This window comes from Symphalangus syndactylus, chromosome 1, assembly GCF_028878055.3.
Source record: "Symphalangus syndactylus isolate Jambi chromosome 1, NHGRI_mSymSyn1-v2.1_pri, whole genome shotgun sequence".
Classification (NCBI taxonomy): Eukaryota; Metazoa; Chordata; class Mammalia; order Primates; family Hylobatidae; genus Symphalangus; species Symphalangus syndactylus.
The window spans coordinates 147,790,014-147,810,603 of NC_072423.2; the positions used below are offsets into that span (position 1 = coordinate 147,790,014).

Below are 20,590 nucleotides of genomic sequence, written 5' to 3' on the forward strand. Positions count from 1 at the left end.
ATTTTCATATATTTTCCTGATAAAAATTCTTAGCACACTAGAAATACAGCAGGATTTCTCAACTTCAACATCATCTACATTTTGGGTCTGATAATTATTTGTTACGAAAGCTGTTGTTCAACATTGTAATGTAGATTGTATCCTATGGAGTACAGCAACAACAACAATCAATCACTCAATCAGTCAGTGGCTTTAAGTTATAAAATAAATAAAACTGCCTATTCACGTACAATATCATCGTCTACGTAGATCTTCAGGATCTTTAAAGCTGCTGGAACTAGTTAGCTTTGCAAGTCAGCAGCATACTAGTCAATGTTCCAAAATGAAATATATTTCTACACAATAGAATAAACATTTAGAGGAATTTTTTATGTAAACTTTTTTTTTAAATTTTACTTTAAGTTCTAAAGTACATGTGCACAACGTGCAGGTTTGTTACATATGTATACATGTGCCATGTTGGTTTGCTGCACCCATTAACTCATCATTTACATTAGGTATATCTCCTAATGCTATCCCTCCTCCCTCCCCCAAACCCCCGGCAGGCCCTGGTGTGCAATGTTCCCCACCCTGTGTCCATGTGTTCTCATTGGTCAACTCCCACCTATGAGTGAGAACATGCAGTGTTTGGTTTTCCGTCCTTGCAATAGTTTGCTCAGAATGATGGTTTCCAACTTCATCCATGTCCCTACAAAGGACATGAACTCATCCTTTTTTATGGCTGCATAGAATTTTTAAAAATACATTTACAATAGCCTTCAAAATATAAAGTACTAGAGATAATTCTGACAAAGAATACACAATATTCTTACACTAAAAAGCAGGAAACACTACTGAGAAACTAGAAAACTAAATAAAAGAAAATACATTATGCTCATGGAATAGAAGACTCAATATTATCAAGATGTCAATTTTCCCACAATTGATCCAAATAACAAATTGATTAAAATCCCAACAGTCTTTTTTATAGAAACGAACAAGGTGATTCTTAAATTCATGCAGAATTATGATAGCCCTACATTATCCAAAACTACTTTAAAAAGGAAGAACAACCTTGGAATACTTATAATACTTGGTGTAAAACTTATTGTAAAGCTATAATAGTTAATGCAGTGTGGTATTGTATGAGACAGACAAATAGATTAAGAGAATGGAATAGAGAGTTTAGAAGTAGGAAGACACATAGTTGGTCAATTGATTTTTGTTAAAGGTGCAAAGGAAATTCCATGGGAAAAGAATTGTCACAAATGGTTTTGGAACAACTGGATGTCCATACTTAAAAAGAAAAAATTTTGATCCACACTTTCACCATATAAAAATTATCTCTAAATATTTCATAGAACCTAGGTGTAAAACCTAAGACCATAAAACTTCTAGCATACAGTACAGGAGAAATCTTTGTGATCTTAGATTAGGCAAAGATGTTTTTGCCATGAGACCAGAAACACGATCCATAAAAGAAAAAAACACTTGAGAGTTATTTCACTTATCAAAATTAAAAATTTCTAGTCTTCAAAAGGCATTTTCAACAGAAAACTAAAAGACAAGCTAGACTAGAAGAAATATTTGCAAATCACCTATATGATGAAGAGTTTGTTTGCAGAATATATGATCTCCCATAACTCAAAATAAGGAAACCAACAAACCAATTTTCGAAAATGGACAAAACACATGAAGAGACACTTGATCAAAGATATGCTGACAAATAAGCATGTGAAAAGATTCTCAACATTATTAATTGTTAGGAAATCCAAGTTAAAACCACAATGAGAAATGACCATCCATCTATTAGAATGGCTAAAACTAAAAAGACTCCTCATACCAACTGTTGGCATGCACGTGTAACAACAAAAATTTTTAGAAATTGTTAGTGATAATATACAATGGTATATCCACCTTAGGAAACAGTTTGAGAGTTAAAGGTAAAAATATGCCTACCAAATGGTCCTATCACTTACTACTAGGTATTTACAAAAAGAAATTAAAGAATGTATACATACAATGACTTGTACATGAATATTCATAGCAGCTAGATTTGTAATGACCAAATAACAATATCCCAATGTTATTGCCCCAAATGTCCATCGCCAGATGACTGGATAAATAAATCATGATATATTCCTCCAATGAAATACTAATCAACACTAAAAAGGACAGACACATGCAACAACACGGATGGATCTCAAAATAATTATGCTAAGTGAAGAAGCCACAAAAGGTACATACATATGATTTCATATACATAAACTTCTAGAAAATGTAAACCAATCTGCAGTGACAGAAAGCGGATCAGTGGTTGCCTTGGGAGCAGAAGAAGGGAGAAAGGAGCAAGAGGGAGAGATGGCAAAGAGGCAGGAGGAAACTCGACAGTGATGGGTATGTTCATTAATTTGTTTGTGGCAATGACATCACAGGCATATGAATTTGTCAAAAGCAATCAAATTTGTTCACTTTAAATATGTACAGTTCATTGTGTCAGTTAACTCTCAATAAAGCTGTTAAAATACATAAGAGAAATGCCAAAAGCAACTGAAGTCTGGCGAAGAACTGAGAGATGAATTGAAAAAATGAAAAAGAAGAAATTGGCAAAAGAGCTCAGAGATTAAAAAAAAAAAAAAACCAGCAAAAATATACTGCCTGAAAATGAGAGTATACAAAAACAATGCCTTTCTTTGCAACTTTAAGAGATGGAACTGTTCTCCTGCACCCGGATGTATCATGTTTCATTGAGAGAAATACAGGAGCTGGTATTAGATAAAAAATCATGTAGATGAGCATTTGCAAAATTGTAAAACAATTTTTTTGTTTCATAGATATCATGTAACCAATAGACTATTATGGTACAAATTTTAAAATGCATAGCGAAGAACAACAACAAAAACAATTTGTGTTAACAGAATAGGTAGCTCACGCCTGTAATAGCAGCACTTTGGGAGGCCGAGGCGGGTAAAACACTTGAGGTCAGGAGCTGGAGATCAGCCTGGCCAAGATGGCAAAACCCCATCTGTACTAAAAATACAAACATTAGCTTGGCATGGTGGTGGGTACCTGTAATCCCAGCTACTCAGGAGGCTGAGGCAGGAGAATTGCTTGAACCCAGGAGGCGGATGTTGCAGTGAGCCCAGATCGCACCACTGCACTCCAGCCTGGGCAACAGAGTGAGATTCTGACTCAATAATAATAATAATAATAATAATAATAATAATAATAATAAATAGAATAGGTAACAACTGTGATGGTGGCTAGCTGAGATTAGTTGAGTGACTGAATCATGATATCTAATATCCACTAACATTTTCACATGCATCACACTCCCATCTGAAATCAGTCCCTTTGCATTAGATCCCATCCCTTCTCTCCTACTTAATAATGCTCTTCAACATTTCTATACCCTCCTCACTCTTCAACATTTCTATACTTTCTCCCCTCCCCCTTGGGAAGATACCATATTAATTAAAAAAAAAACACAACAGAACAAAATTTTGCAAATATACTCTTATTCTTCCAGCCTAATAAAAGCATCTCATGGTCCCAGATAGTTACCCCACCATGTATTTTCTCTCCTTTATTTGTGCCTCCAATCTTGGCTTTCAATTTTCTTGTAAACCATGCTAATTTCTTCCGTATCATTCCTTGAGCTTGTTCCTCTCAGTATCAACAGTGACCTCTGCTTTCTTAAATCTAATAGCCAATTAGGTATTTGTCCTCTTATTTTATTTACACACGCTCTCTTGTCAATCTCATCTAAGTTTGTGCTTTAAATTGCAAATATGTTCGAGATTCCCAGATTTATTTCTCTAACCCAGATCTCTTTTCCAAACTTTAATTCATATATCCAACTGCCTCTTTAACACTTCTAGAAATTTCTAATAGACATCTGAAACACAGCATGCCCAAAATTAAAATTCTGAACTCTATCTCACAAGACTGGCTTTATCTCCGGGATTTCCTTTTTCAATTGATGACGACTCCATCTTTCAGTTGCTCAAAAAGTGTTTTTTACTCTTCTTCTTATACAGCAAATTTAATTCTTCAAAAAATATTAGTAGCATGAAGTACAACAACAACAGCTTCAAACCTGGTCTTTCTCATTATCTTCACATGAGCCACTAGCCATCATCTCTCAGCTGGATTACCGCAGTGACCTTGTCTCCCTGCTTTGGCTCTAAATTCTTTTCAAGTAATTTTATTAAAATGTAAAGTAGATCTTGCCACATCTCTGATCAAAATCTTTCCAGGGCTCTACTTTTTCACTGAATGAAATTGAAACTACTTACTTACAAGACACTACCTAACCTTCCTTCCTTAACAACTTGAGATGTTATTCTAGTTCTCTCCCTCTCTCTCCTTCCATTCTAGCCACATTAATTCCCTTGCTATTTCTGGAAACTGCCAGGCACACGCTTCCTTAGGACTGTGCACTATCTGTTCATTCTACCTGGAACTCTGTGACCCAAGGTATCTATATGGTCATCTCCCTTGTCTTTTTTTAAGTCATTACTGATAAGCCACCTTTGCAGTAAGGCTTACCCTGGTGTTTCTTATTTAATTATATAACACGATTACCCCTCAACCCTCACTCCACACCCTCCTTAGCATGCTCTGCATTTTCTGTTTTCACTAGCAAATGTCCATATACTACATAATACTACATTATTTACTTATTTTATTTTTATTTTTATTTTTATTTTTTTATTTATTTTTGAGACTGAATTTTGCTCTTGTCACCCAGGCTGTAGTACAATGGCACAATCTTGGCTCACTTCAACCTCCATCTCCCGGGTTCCCGCGATTCTCCTGCCTCAGCCTCCCAAGTAACTGGGATTACAGGCACCCACCACCACGCCCAGCTAATTTTTGCATTTTTAATAGAGACAGGGTTTCACCATGTTGGCCAGGCTGGTCTTGAACTCCTGACCTCAGGTGATCTTCCCACCTCAGCCTCCCAAAGTGCTGGGATTACAGGCCTGAACCACCACTCCCAGGCTTATGTTTATTCTTGATTACCAATTCCATACCCCTCATTTAAGCTACATGAGGACAAAGTCCTTCCATTGTTTGTAAGATTGTGTTTAATGAGGCATCCCAGATTTCTTCTCCGTTGTAAAAGCTCTTTTCTGGTTAAATCTCCGCCCTTTGAGATTCATTCTCAGCAGCTCCTGATGCCATACCCCACTGCATAGTACTGGGAAACATTCTCATCCCACCTTTTGGAGGGGGTGGAAGTAGTAGGTAGAAAGTTCTGACAAAGGCTCATAACCTTGAAAAAAAATTTATTCTAATTTCTGTTAAAGTACAAATTTACCCTTTTCCATCTTTCCTTTCAAATGGAACCATTTGAGGGCCTCACCTGGGAAAAAAAGGTGCAGCTGTGATACGACACATGTTGAATGTGGGTACTGAATTGACAATACACATAGAATGGTGCTATGCACACAGTAAATACACAGTTAATATCACTTGAATGTGTGGATGGATATGAAGCATTTTCACTTGGTATGTATACTGAGGTTCTCAAATGGTTCCATTTGAAAGGGAAAGACAGAAAAGGCATATTTGTACTTTAACAGAAATTGGAACAAATATTGTTCCAAGGACACGAGCCTTTGTCACATTTCATACCTGCCTCACTCCCCCAAATGGTGGGCTGAGAATGTTGCACAGTGCTGCATTGCGAAGTATGGGATGAGGAACTAGTTAGAACGAATCTCAGAAGGCAGAGATTTAACCAGAGCAGAGCTTTAACTGAGGAGTAGGAATCTGGACACACTTTGAGGGAACTGTAGAGAGGCAGTTGCACCTTCTATCCCAGGGGAGCAGAGGGTGTAGGAGAGAATGCGTGACCCCATTTGAAAGAGTTATAAAAGAAGTTGAAGACTGTGGGCGCTAAGCCAACCACGGCAAGGGAACTTTTTTTTTTTTTTTAATTTTAAGTTCTGGGATCCATGTGCAGAATGTGTAGGTTTGTTACATAGGTAAATGTGTGCCACGGTGATTTGTCACATCTATCAACCCATAACCTAGGTATTAAGCCCCACGTGCATTAGCTACTTACCCTGATGCTCTCCCTCCCCCAGCCCCTCCAACAGGCCCCAGTGTGTGATGTCCCCCTCCCTGTCTCCATGTTTTTTCATTGTTTAGCTCCCTTTTATGAGTAAGAACATGCAGTGTTTGGTTTCCTGTTCCTGTGTTAGTTTGCTGAGGATGATGGCTTCCAGCTCCATCCATGTACCTGCAATGGACATGATCTTGTTGCTTTTTATGGCTGCAAAGTATTCCACAGTGTATATGGACCACATTTTCTTTAATCAGTCTATCATTGATGGGCTGGGCAATCAGGCAAGAGATGGGAACATTTCTTGAACAGACTAAAGATATATAGACCCTTTTTTTGGCCATGAATTGAGGATTTCAGAGAATATTATGGTGTAATATAACAAGGGTGGTGACTGGAGGGTGGTATGTGGTGTTGTCAGCTTAAGTATTCACATAAAAAGGAAGCTCTGACAGAGGAAGAGCCTCAGCCTCTACAGCCAGGGCACACACAGACCTCTCTAAACAAAATATTGCATGGCTTGGAATCTTTGTGTTTCTGATGGTACCCTAGCCCTACAGGACAGGCAGGCAGACTCATTCGCTTCTAAGACATATACGCCCTATTGTCTGTGTCAATATTTTTTTTTATTTGCTAAGTTTCTTTTTTCTTTTTTTGATTATACTTTAAGTTCTGTGTTACATTTGCAGAACGTGCAGTTTTGTTACATAGGTATACAAGTGCCATGGTGGTTTGCTGCACCCATCAACCCATCACCTACGTTAGGTATTTCTCCTAATGTTACCCCTCCCCTAGCCCCCACCCCGCTACAGGCTCCAGTGCGTGATGTTCCCCTCCCTGTGTCCGTGAGTTCTCATTGTTCAACTCCCACTTATGGGTGAGAACATGTGGTATTTGATTTTCTGATCTTGTGATAGTTTGCTGAGAATGATGGTTTCCACCTTCATCCATGTCCCCGCAAAGGGCATGAACTCTTCCTTTTTTATGGCTGCATAGTATTCCATGGTGTATGTGTTCCACATTTTCTTAATCCAGTCTATCACTGATGGACATTTGGATTGGTTCCAAGTCTTTGCTATTGTGAATAGTGTCACAATAAACATATGTGTGCATGTGTCTTTATTGTAGAATGATTTATAATCCTTTGGGTATTTGCCCAGTAATGGGATTGCGGGGTCAAATGGTACTTCTAGTTCTAGATCATTCAGGAATCGCCACACTGTCTTACACAATGGTTGAACTAATTCACACTCCCACCAAAGGTGTAAAAGTGTTCCCATTTCTCCACATCCTCTCTAGCATCTGTTCTTTCCCGACGTTTTAATGATTGCCATTGTAACTGGCATGAGATGGTATCTCATTGTGGTTTTGATTTGCATTTCTCTAATGACCAGTGATGATAAGCATTTTTTTCATATGTCTGTTGGTACATAAACGTCTTCTTCTGAGAAGTGTCTGTTCATATCCTTTGCCCATTTTTTGATGGGGTTGTTTTTTTCTTATAAATTTATCAAGATAACTTTGTTTTTATATCTATTCTTGGACTGTAATAATTTTCAGTGAAGTGGGATAATGAACATCAGTAGTCCAAAAAGCAGGAACCAATGGTTTTGGAGAGCTTATATGATTTTGCTACTTTTGATAATTTAAGACCTAACTTAAGTGTGTTCCTTTAATGTGTGCTTTCAGGTAAATACTACATGGTTACCAAAGTTGGGCGTCAAAATTGATCAAAAAACTAATAATGCACATGATGCTTACTGAATATAAACTACAAATTATATGGTTTTTCTTGGTCTGCATGTGTCTACCAAAGTGAACTTATTTAAAGAAAACACATTGGCCAGGCGTGGTGGCTCACGCCTGAAATCCCAGCACTTTGGGAGGTCAAGGTGGGCGGATCACAGGGTCAGGAGATCGAGACCATCCTGGCTAGCATGGTGAAACCCCGTCTCTACTGAAAATACAAAAAAATTAGCTGGGCATGGTGGCGGGTGCCAGTAGTCCCAGCTACTTGGGAGGCTGAGGCAGGAGAATGGAGTGAACCTGGGAGGCGCAGCTTGCCGTGAGCCGAGATTGTGCCACTGCACTCCAGCCTGGGCGACAGAGCGAGACTACGTCTGGGGAGGGGGGAGGGATAGCATTAGGAGATATACCTAATGTAAATAATGAGTTAATGGATGCGGCACACCAACATGCACATGTATACATATGTAACAAACCTGCATGTTGTGCACATGTACCCTAGAACTTTAAGTATAATAAAAAAAGTAAATAAATAATAAAAAAATTCTTGATAATATATTTAAAAAAAGAAAACACATGTAAAACTTACTGAAACAATAAATTAGAAAATCTGATAAATTCTACTTTTATTGCTTCCAATACAGTAACTTCAATAAATTGCAAGGAAATTGTTAGAGATTTTTAGAGGAATAATTTTCATGGACAAAGTATTCTTACATTTATTACACTAACCGTATGCATGTAGATATTTCAAAATACTTTAAAGGTATTTATTCTCTTTATATATTAATTTCAAGTTCATTGCTATTATAAACCTATTCATTAACAAAAAATGGAAAACATAAAAGCTGACTTCCACGCATAATATCACAAATGTCTAATGTGGGTACTGAATTAATCATGTTGCTACTTATTTCATAAAAGAGTAAAACAATATTTTCAAAGGATAGATCTTGCTTTACATAAAGTGTTGTTGAACTGCATGAGAGACACTGAATAATTCTGTACAGAAGTCCAGATTCAACTTTCCTGAAAATATTGGGGAATGACTAGATAAATGATCATAGCTAATGTTTGTTGTTTAGGTAAAAGTACCTAAGTAGAAAAGAGATCTTTAGGCCAGGCACAGTGGCTCACGCCTTTAAACCCAGCAATTTGGGAGGCCGAGGCAGGCAGATCACTTGAGGTCAGGAGTTCAAGACCAGCCTGGCCAACATGATGAAACCCTGTCTCCACTAAAAATACAGAAATTAGCCAAGTGTGGTGGTGTGCATCTGTAATCCCAGCTAGTCAGGAGACGGAGGCAGGAGATTTACTTGAACCTAGGAGGCGGAGGTTGCCTTGAGCCAAGATCACCACCACTGCACTCCAGCCTGGGCAATAGAGCCAGACTCTGTCTCAAAAACAAACAAAACAAAAAAGAAAAAAAAAGAAAAGAAAAGAAAAAAAAGTGATCTTTAAAATAACATTTAATCCTCCTCCTGCTATTCTTGTTTCCACAGCATACATAATTGTTCCACCACTATAACGGTTTCACATGTATACATTTAACTTGGAGTTCAATAGAAGAGAGAGAAAGATTCTAAAAATACCTGAGAGATGTAAACATTAAAAAAGGCAATAATTTAAGTGGTAAAAATAATTCTAGCTAATGGCTTTATATGGACTAGCTTTTTGCATTGTGACAGTTCTTAGTTACAGAAGCTTAGACATCCTTACCCCAGTTAGGTAACTCACTCAGGTCACAAAGGCTGTTAGTTTTGGAGCAGACTCCTATCCTGATACTTTGTTTTCAAGTTCTTAACTGTCTCTATCCCCTTATTTGATTAGCTGATCCAGTACAGAGTAATAGTCAAACATTTAAGGAAGTTTGTATTTAGATTTGCAAGTAGAAAGAAGGGGACAAATATTTTGAACTCCTTCAATGTTCCTGACACAATATTAAGTACTTAGGAAGTTTTCTCACTATTTATCTTTATACTCATATTTGGTAAAGCCTTTATAAGACTATAAGATCTGAGATTTGTTTGGAATCAAGCAACTGAACAATGAAAAATAAATATAAGTAATTAAAGATTTGGGAAGTAATCCTATTAATTGAAGAAAACAATATATTTTTTGTGTAGAAAAGGGTATGTTTATGAGAAATTTACTAATAAGAGTTTCTAGACATCTAAAAGGCATTTGTGAACAGAGTTTTCTTGTTTTCCCAAGCCAATAGAAATAGAAACAAAACGAAATTATATGGCGCGGGGTACAGTATTCATGAGTAAAATGTAACTAAGAATTACCACGATGCTGATATAATATTGAGTAACCACTGTATATCAGTACTAAATGCAAAGACAGACATAGAGATATCAAGTCATATTAGGAAAGACATAATATCAATCCTCATTCCTTTCTTCTCTGTTGTTTTTCTTAGGGAAATAAACATAAATACACAAATATTTATGTATATAAATTTCATCCTGCTTTCCAATCTATAAGTTATGTGAAATTATCTCTATTTTTAAAAAGAAACTATTAGAGTTTAAGAAGTTTTCCCAATTTCATAAGGAAATTAAGTGGAAGTCAAGGGAGATAGTTTACGGAGAAAAAATTAAAGCACAAAGCTTGGAGTTAGAATATCTGAGTTCCAGTGTGGACCTGGGCACTTTCTATCATTTGACTGTGAGAAAATTACTTCTCAATACTTTATTTGTAAAATAAAACATAAGAATACACACAAAATTGTTGGAAAGATTAAATAGGCATAGTGTCAGTAGAAACACTTTGAATATGAATATAAATACTTTTTAAAGAATTTATGGAAGAACAGACTTCTTTCTTGGCCTATGGTTGAAAATTAAATTCAAGAAACCTAAATGCTCATGTTTTTAGTCAATAAGACTTTGATCTAAACTTTCAAAACTGCTTCTGACCAAATGTTTTTATCTGACTACTTCTCATTTTCAAACTCATGCACAGTATAAGTCATTCTTGCCATCTAACATGTGTCTAATATGGTTCATGATTTGCATTAACTTTGAGAGATTTTAGTTACCTAATAAGGAAAACAATAGTAGTTAGAACATTGTGCATCTTTGAGTTATCACCTACCCACTATTATAAGAAAGTACTACAAGATGGCCCTTGTGATATACAGGGATGGAGAATAACAGTGAACAATGAAAACTACTTACAATTTCAGAGAAGAACAGGATGGATGTTAGGGCCAACAAGTTTAAAATGCCTTTTACCTCTTTATATGTTACTCATTTTATCACATCCAACTGGAATTATTCTTGCACTTCTTATTATTGAAAGCTTCTAGAAATTTGCAAGAAGCACATAGACCCAATAATTAATCTGATCATCAGTCACCAAAAAAAAAATGCTTGAGTCATAAATAGCAGCAGAATCCATTGATTGTAAGTAAAGTAAAAGGGAGACATTACTGAGCCATTTCCACCAAGCAAGATAATTAAAATCAGAGATGCTGTTTCCTGCTTCCCTGGTATAAACAATGAAGCTGCTCTACTGGCCTCTCCACAGCCTGGATGTCCCAAGGCCACCTCCCTCTTCTTTCCTTCCACATTCTCTAAAGAGGATTCTGGGTCATAAAGGAAGGAAAATTGGTGTAACTTCTTTCCTGAAACGACTTCAGCTTCCTCTGTGTTTGTATTTGTGACATCTTATTATAAGACGAGCTAACATCTATTATTAATTGATGCACTAATTAAAGCCATACTTGCAGTTTCCATTAGCTTATTCCCTAAATTCTCCAGAGTTGGCTGTCTGGTTTTAATCAAAACCAAATGGTAGTCCAAATTCCCAGCCTGGAGCAGCTAGGAGGAAGTCATTCAAGGGGGGCACAAGAAAGCAGAAAAGATAAACAGATGATAGTTCACAAAATTTGTGACGGACGAAGGATGCAGATACCATGAGCGGCTTTAGAGATGTGATTCAGGAATGCTGCCATGCTAGATGGAAGCAGTTGTAAGTGTTTAATGTCAGCAAGACTCTAATACGATCAAGATGGAGCCTGTCTTCTGCTCCAGCACTGGAGTTTTATAACTGGAGGATTCTGACTAGACGTAATGCGCTGCTGCATTTGCCATAACACAAACTATTTTAATTCTGTGAAGGATTCTTGTGATCAGAGAGATCTGGAAGAAATCGTTCTATTAACTGGATGCTTGGGATTTTACTCACAGATGGTCTCAGGGACAGAATGAAAAGCTGCAGCATTTCCAATTTTAAGTCATGTTCAGAAAAGGTTTTACCATTCAGAAGAATTATGGTATTAAGGCTAAATTCATCTTGCTCTCTTAAAAGATCTTTTGAAAGGAGAGCAAGCACAGGCATTTTGATTAAGCTGTGCATATACATTTAAGATAGTGGAAAGGTTGTGGATAGAGAGAGAACTATCTTTTCTTTCTTTCTTTCTTTCTTTTTCACAAGCAGTGTGGGATAGAAAAAGCTCTAGGACTTTATGACTCTCCAGCTAATCACCTCAAGAGCTTTGACAAAACTCACTTGAGTTCTGTGTAAAATCAGAACTCCTAAAACGCCCAGGCGGCTGGGCTCTCCCCTCCTCCCCTCTCTTCCTACAGCCTTTCTCGCATGCACACTCCTCAGAGGCAGGAAATACTTTCCAGGCAATCTGGGCCTGGTTGTAGAGGCCCCTTTTGCAAAACCTCAGCCTGAATTTAGTAGACAGAAGTCACTAGGAATGCCTTGACAGTATCCTGCCTTAGCTAAGGCTCCCTCCAGCTGCAGAGGGTGTTTTTGTTAGTATCACAAGCTGCGTGAAACTGCTCAGAATAGAGCCATGATCTCAACCACGAAATGGGAACTTAGATTTTGGAGAAACTAACGGGGACGGACTTCTTTCCTAGCCTGAGTGCTGAGCAGTGTCATGCCTTGGCGTTTCAGCTCCTCGTTGTCTAGGTAAGACGCTATGGACTATCTTTATGCTTTGAGGCAGTCTTTGAAGAGGCAGAAAGATTGAGATAAATGTTAGCATCTTGCAATGAGTTGGTGACTTCCTAGGTTTTAGAGCAAAGCCATAAAATCAGAAGTGGAAAATGTTTGATAAGTAGAAAATTGTGAGTCAATTCGTTTCAGCAAACTGTCAGTTCTGAAACAGGTTCCATATAGATTTAACTCTTTTCCTCCATAAAGTAAGATTTTATTTTTAATCCCTTTTTATGTTTAGCTTATGTATTAATTGAGCTGTCAGATCAGTTTTCCTATTTCTTGGCATAACGTGAAACAAATACATTTTCTCACACATCAGTGTGAGGTGTAAATGAATTCCTCCCCTACCTTCCTTTGCCATCAGGAATAGTAGAAAGCACCCGAGTGACTTTTGCTTAATAATCAGTCTCCAAAGAGTATTTTGTGTCTCATTTAAAACTACGAAGATTGAATTTCTTATTATTTTACCCAAGCCAGTTTCAACCATATGTCAAGCTTCTCCTATACAGCTTAAAAGTTTCATTTAAAAAAAAAAGGTAAACACGTGAAATTTCAGGAATTATTTCTGCCCTAAATAGTATTTAATCTGAGTTTTGGAAATTTAAATGTCGGAATCGAATTTAGTTTATATTAATTTTCCTGGATTCACTGCTTGCTCAGGTCACATTTTGTGTAATATTTTGAATAAGTGAAGTCAATCTCAGTGACACTGACACTCATTATAACTCTTTTCAGGTAGCCAGAAATCACTCCAGACATATGGAAACTGTTTGTGTCCTTACTTTATGTAATCGTAAAATTATATTTCCACCTGACTGTAGTCTCTTTAAGCTAATCTTAAATGTTTAAATGTACAATATATTAGAAAAGAAGTTTAGTAATTACTGAAAAAGTATGGACTTATAATGCATAAGATACCGTTGTATTTCTGAATATTTATAATAAAATTCGTCATTTTATAGAAATAAAATGGTACATAAAGGGAAGAAATATTCATGTACATTTTCAAATCTATTAGATGAATACAAAATATACTAAGTGAAAGATGGAGAGCTATTTTGACAGTTGAATCATAAGAAATGAAGTAACTGTTTTCATTATAAGTTTTTATATAGTACAAGGTGACCATCTGCTGTATTAGCTATTCTCAAATTTTATGCTAGAATAACTTATATTGATAAATTTTAACTATTCACTGACAATTTGTGTTAAAACTTCTTAAATATGACAGAATCTACTTTTTATATATGTGAAAGATAAAATACTGACTTATATAAATTATGATTTAATTAAAATCTCCAAATGGAATTTCAGGGAAGGAAAGAACCTAAGAGATTGTCTCCTCTAACAATGTCTTGAGGTTGTCTACAAGAAGCTGAGAAATGGGATTTAAAAGCGACCTGTCCAAGGTCACACCTCTAGCTAGCAGAAGAGATGAAAGCAGAACCACAGCGCCCTGATTCATAATTCAGATACCTTTTTATCCCATCACCCTGCCCTCCCATAATAATTACGCATAATGAAGTATGAACATGTCCAGTAGGAGGGTGCTTTGCAGACAGAAATTTGCAGTTCCTCTTATTTAAAAAAAAAAAAAAAAAAAGGGTAAAACTGTCACCAATGTTACTTATGTGGGAAAAAAATCATAACTTTAAAAAAAATCAAATTACTGTGCCTTCAATAAACACTTTACAGTAGTAACTTGCTTTATGACTATTTTATTATATTCAATGTTTATGTCAAGAAAATAAATCCATATGCTAATAATTGTATTAATTTTAATCTGGTGTTTCTTTAAAAATAGGACTAGAAAAGAGCTTTTCTAATTCATATCCTTGTACTCAGATGATCATAATGAAACTATCCCAACCAATGACTTTCAGAGGCAATCTTACAGCAAATCCACCCAGACATCCTTTCTTCTATCTAGCCTAAATCATTGTTGCTGTAGCTTATTTCAAGTTCTATGTGGGTTTTTTCACTAAATATATAAAAAGCCTAAGTTGACATATAAAAAATATGTTTACATTTCTCCAGCATGTTTGCAATCCCTTAATTGATTTGTATGTCTACTCTAAGCCTTCTACAAAGTCATTTAATTGTAGAATGCAGAATTTTTACAGTATATAAATAAATGTCTGACCAATGTGGTATAAAATGGGAGCATTGGCTATTTCATCTGCATCATACTTCATATATGACAGTATTTGTTGCTGCGTGTGCTGAAGCAGTATACCTTCTCAGACAAGACCCTTTCTCATAAACGTAACACATTGCATTTCTAGTAGCTGCCATTTCTTTAGAGAGAATGTGTCATGATGCTTTTTTTTTTCCATTTTCATGACCAGATTGAGTTTCCTGATGTTATTACTACTTAAAAGAGACACTATTCAACACTTCCTTTCACTGTCACCACACTCTACATTATTGGAATGAGAAATAAGTGCAGTAAAGTGGTGGCTCTTATAGCTGACTGCATGATTCCTAGAAGGCCTAGTAAAAGAGAGCACACCACTTCATTTTCTTCATAAGGACATTATAATATTTAAAAAAAGAATTTTTCTGTCTCTGTCTATACCTACCCATACCATATAACTCACTACAAATACTTATGGGATGGTTTAATCTTATTCATAGAGTTTTAGGTCTTACAGGCTTAAAATAGGTCAAAAATGGATCATTTGAAATCTGTCTTTTGTTTGTATTTTATTTGTTTCCTCTTGAAAAATGAGTGATGTCAGTGTGATGAAATGAGAATCACTCTTTAAAAACCATTACAGTGTGGCAAAGTTCCAAATGACCAAGATCTAGATCAGGGATTTTATTATCAAAATAGAGACATGTCAAGAATTACACATGAGAATTGGAAGAGGACAAGGGAACACTGAAAACTTTCAAGTTGGAGGGAAGTAGTGTGAATATTGGGCCTGCTTTCCCCACACGAAAGATAAGCCCCTTGCATAAACAACATAGACCAAACAGAGTTATAGAGAAGAATGTCTCTTAATTGACTTTGGTGTGATAGAGAAATACAGTGTTTACTTCTATGGTTCTGTTTTGGCTTTAAACTGATAGTTTATGGAGTTTTGATAAATAAATGGGCTAATTTTTAAGAAAGTTAAACAGAATAATAACGAATAAAATAGGATCTTGAGACCCAGTTAAAAAAGATTGTTAATTTTGATTCAGTGGATTACAGTATATAAATGAACTTTAAAAGATTAAACAGTGACTCAAATGCCAAAAAAAAAGCTGAAAGATAATGTAAACAGCATGCATATGAACTTGCTCATTAATTGAGATAAATGGGTGGAAAAGACAATTGTATGTGTGAAAAGGTTGTTTCTGTATTAGCTTGAAATAACAAAGTGTTTTAGCAATGCAATTCAAATAATTCAAAGAGAAAATCAGCTCTGTTAATGGAAATGAGATAGAAAAGAAGTAGGAAGATTAAACAGCAAGTTTAGATACTCAGTTAGTGTTTCTTTTATTCCCAGCAATTAGCAAAATACCTAGCATGTCAGAAATTATCAACACTTATTTGTCAATAAATGTTTGTGAAATGAATGGGAGGAAAAGCAAAGGAAAAAAAAAAAAAAGAAAGGAAAACTAGGGTTGAGGAATGGTATTGTGTAGGAGTTGGACTTCTTTCTTATTTTCCAGACATCCTGTAATAATAGAATAATAATTTCTAAAGGGGAAGGAAAATAAGAGGTTGGAAAGAGTCATCAGAGCCTGGGGCCAGAGGTTAACAACACTCTCATTAGATGACATTTCAAGTTCATTAAGCACCAGAAGGAAGCATAGGCATCCAGAAATGGTTTGAAATTAAAAGTTACATGAGGCCAGTGAGAACAGAGCACTAGTGAATTTTCCACAATTTAAACGGGGTGGTGTACTGAAAAAAATAATGGGCAAAGTTAGAAAACTGGCTCTGATTTCCTCTTTACCACTTGACGCTCTGTGATTTGATGCTTGCCCCGTAACTACTTTGAGTTTCTGCTTTTTATTAGTAAAGTAGGGGATTGCCAGGTCATGTTGAGCATTAGATGAGATTTGATGTGCGCAAATTGTTTTGCATACAGTGTAATCAACAAGTCCTTGTTTAAAAAGGCATAAGTCAATTAATCAAGAAAGAATGTTGGAGGCCGAGGCAGTCAGATCACCTGAGGTCAAGAATTCCAGACCAGCCTGACCAACATGGTGAAACCCCATCTCTACTGAAAATACAAAAAACTTTAGCTGGGCATGGTAGCAGACACCTGTAATCCCAGCTACTCAGGAGGCTGAGGAAGGAGATCACTTGAATCTGGGAGGCGGAGGTTCCAGTGAGCCGAAGTCACGCCACTGCACTCCAGATTGGGCGACAAGAGCAAAACTTCGTCTCAGGAAAAAAAAAAAAAAAAAAAGAATAGAGAATAATAGTGTTTCACTCACATTTTGTTCTAATCACTCATCTATACTGAAATATCATGGACTTAGAAGAGATAGTTTAAGCTCATACTCAGCCCTGGATTCTGCAGCTAATATCAGTTGAAAGCTAAAGGAGTCATCGTCATCATCACCATCACCATTATCATCATCATGATCAAGTCACTTCACATCTAGTGAGTGCTTGAAATGTGCCATGGACTAAGTGTTCTACATATATTATAATCTCATTATTATTAAGTCATCATTTTCCCATCAACAGTTTTTTCATTATTCCCATTACAGAACTGAGAAAACTGAGGTACATAGAATTTAGGCAACTAACCCTAATCACCAGGAAAAAAAAGTTATTTCACAGACATCCTCGCAAAAATGGGAGAGAATTCCTGCCCACCAGTATGTATTTGACACTGAGCTAGTTACTCAGTCCTGCCAAAGTTCTTCACTATCAAATTAGAGCAATAATGGTATTTGTTTCATACAATATTTGTATTACTACTAAAGGAGATAGCTTCTAAGTAACATACCAAATACAGTACTTGGCCCATAATAAGTGCTTAATTAATTGAAGCATTTTTTTTTTACTATAGTTATCATTGCAAGTTTCTAATGCACTTAATATTTCTTAGGTATTAAGAAAAACACTTGGTGATAAAAATAAGCTCAAACATTTATAGGTAGATGACAAAATTAAGATGAGATGATAGAAATGTATGGAAGACAAAAGTTGATAGCAGAGACATTGACCCCAGGTAGGACACCAAGCTAACAGACGTAATTAAGTTCCTAATGACATCTCGTTCCTGATTTCAGTGAAAATTATGCTTATAGAATGACTAAAAATGTAATTCCCTACTGTCAACTTGCTATCTGAGCACCTGTGTTGATGTAGCTATATCTGTTATTTACACTTAGTGATTACTGTGTCTACTTTTGGAGTGTTCTTAGAAATGATAGCAAAGCTAAAAATAAAGTGACCACTTAAAGCAAAACCACATCTCACCATGATGATGATAAAACATTATAATCCGTGTTACTTGTTGAATAAAAATGTCTTTTCATAATAAGACAAACCACATTTCAATCATACTGCTTTGCCATCAATAATAAAAAGATCAGCCACACGTTTAATATCAATTTTAACCCTAGGCTATCTCCTGTTACATGAAAAATTTCAAGTGAAACAAGCTCAGAGGAAAGGCAATACTTTTCTTCATTGTAAGAGATTCTACAGAAAGGATGTATTATGGCAAAAAAGATAATGAATTTATTTGCAGAATTAACCTAAGGTACAATGTATTTGTAAATGCCCCAATTATTCTGCATAGGATCAAACACTACTATTAAGAAGAATTAAGAAGACTGCATACTTTAAAAAAAAATAACACATGGAGATCCAAATAAAACATAGACACTTAGAAATTACTACAACCGGCCAGGTGCGGTGGCTCACGCCTGTAATCCCAGCACTTTGGGAGGCCGAGGCGGACAGATCACGAGGTCAGGAGACCGAGATCATCCTAGCTAACACAGTGAAACCCCGTCTCTACTAAAAATACAAAAAAATTAGCTGGGTTTGGTGGCGGGCACCTGTAGTCCCAGCTACCCAGGAGGCTGAAGAAAGAGAATGGCGTGAACCCAGGAGGCAGAGCTTGCAGTGAGCCAAGATCGTGCCACTGCACTCCAGCCTGGGTGACAGACCGAGACTCCGTCTCAAAAAAAAAAAAAAAAGAACAAGAAATTACTACATCCATAAAGCAATATTGTCCCTCATGGCTGTGTTAATTCTGGGATCTCCTAGAAACCAATATCCCCAGAAAGATCTCAGTGATATCAGGAAAATATCATAAAATATTCCCAGTTTCCTCAAATTACATGTGGGTTGCTTAAGAAAATGTTAACAGAATCTCCAAATCTGGCTGACTTGAGCCATAAAGTGGGTGGTAAGTCAAACACTGCCAGTATCTGGTCTCCTCTCTGCAAGAAAATTAGACACTACGGGAAGCGACATTAAATAGCAGCAACCTGAACGTAAAAATAGAGCACCACTGAAATAACAGCTTGCAGTTTTGCAACACCCCGCTCTTTTCTCATGAGCTGACTTCTAGTGGATTGAAAGAGTTAACTTTCAAATTTGCCTGAATCACTGAGGGCTAAGAATGAGAAAAAAAAAAAATGTTTTAAGTTGAGTAAAAACTCAGATATACCTAAAAATAGGTTAACAATAAAATAATATTTTTCAGCTGGGTACCTATTTCTTCATTTTTCTTCTAAAGACTGAAACTGATGGAAGGTTGGATGTGTCTTTTGGAAAAAGTGATACACTACTTATTCCCCTTACTTGGCTCATTATAGATGACTTATTCTTTAATTTGGTAAAGTTTTTGATGCTTTCCAGACAGCCTAAAGACATGGAAGCTACTTCATATATAATATTTTAATCTCCATTAAGAAATTTGCCAATAAAAATTTTAACAGGGATTCATGTTTTCCACTAACATATAATGAGGTATAACAAGTAAATTCCAGCATTAAACAAAGTATGTAAAAGTAGAGGAATAATGATTTTGTGTGGGATTAAGACACATATTGCTACTAAAGAAAGGGAATCTGCATGAAATCATATGGAGGTAAATTCCTACATCATGTCATTAAAGGTTTGTCCGCCCACAGTCTAATTCTAGTCTTGTCTAATTTAGATTAGATAACATGAATATTTTAAAGGAAAAACACTAATTGTTTTTTACTGAAAGTTGGCTGTCTGGACTGGACTCATAGAAATGCTTTTTAAAAATGTGCTCTTGTGGTTTTTGCTATTTGTGTATTTACATAAAGGAATTAAGAAACATAATATCTTCCCTGGGCTTTCTTGCTGCTCCTAAGCATATGTCAATTCAGTTTGGCCGTAAAGAGCATTCCTCTTCATTTATCATTGAGCTGTGGGGCAGTGGGAAGGCGCCCAAATGCACACAATTTAGTTTGCTAGGGAATTTGTTCTTTGACATAATCATTAAGAAAATGGGTTTCATTTTGGCTTCCACAAATGCTCTTTGTAATGAAGATTTACTTTGACATGAGTTGAAGAACTATATTAAGTTGTGCTCCTGTGATCATGTCTGTTTCCAGGTTGTTGATTGTCTTTTCTAGTTGCCTAATTCAATTCAGTAATTGTTTTGGGGGCACATACGATGTACAAGTGTGACTCCCCAAGAGTAGGCTAAGATACAGTAAGATTTCATATCATTACCGGATGTTCAGGTTTCCAAGATACACATCTTACCAAGGTGGCCCTCACCACATAGCAACAAAATGTGCCAAATGTAGAGGTGTCTTCTTCTTGGTTCATATGCCAAGAGAGCATTTTAGAAAGTGTAAGTTACGTTTAATTAACAT

The 20,590-nt window shown here is 36.2% G+C and overlaps 1 protein-coding gene across 3 annotated transcripts in view; it reads left to right on the forward strand.

Annotated features, from left to right (window-relative positions):
• Nucleotides 1-20,590, forward strand: part of DLC1 (DLC1 Rho GTPase activating protein) — a 530,175-nt gene that overhangs the window by 79,487 nt on the left and 430,098 nt on the right. For 2 of the 3 annotated variants that reach the window (XM_063637784.1, XM_055287572.2), the window contains exon 1: nt 12,487-12,736. The exons of the other annotated variant lie outside the window; for it this stretch is intronic. The gene's annotated coding sequence lies outside the window, so the exon portion shown is untranslated. Of the gene's footprint in view, nt 1-12,486; nt 12,737-20,590 lie in introns of those variants that run through there. 3 annotated transcript variants of the gene reach the window in all.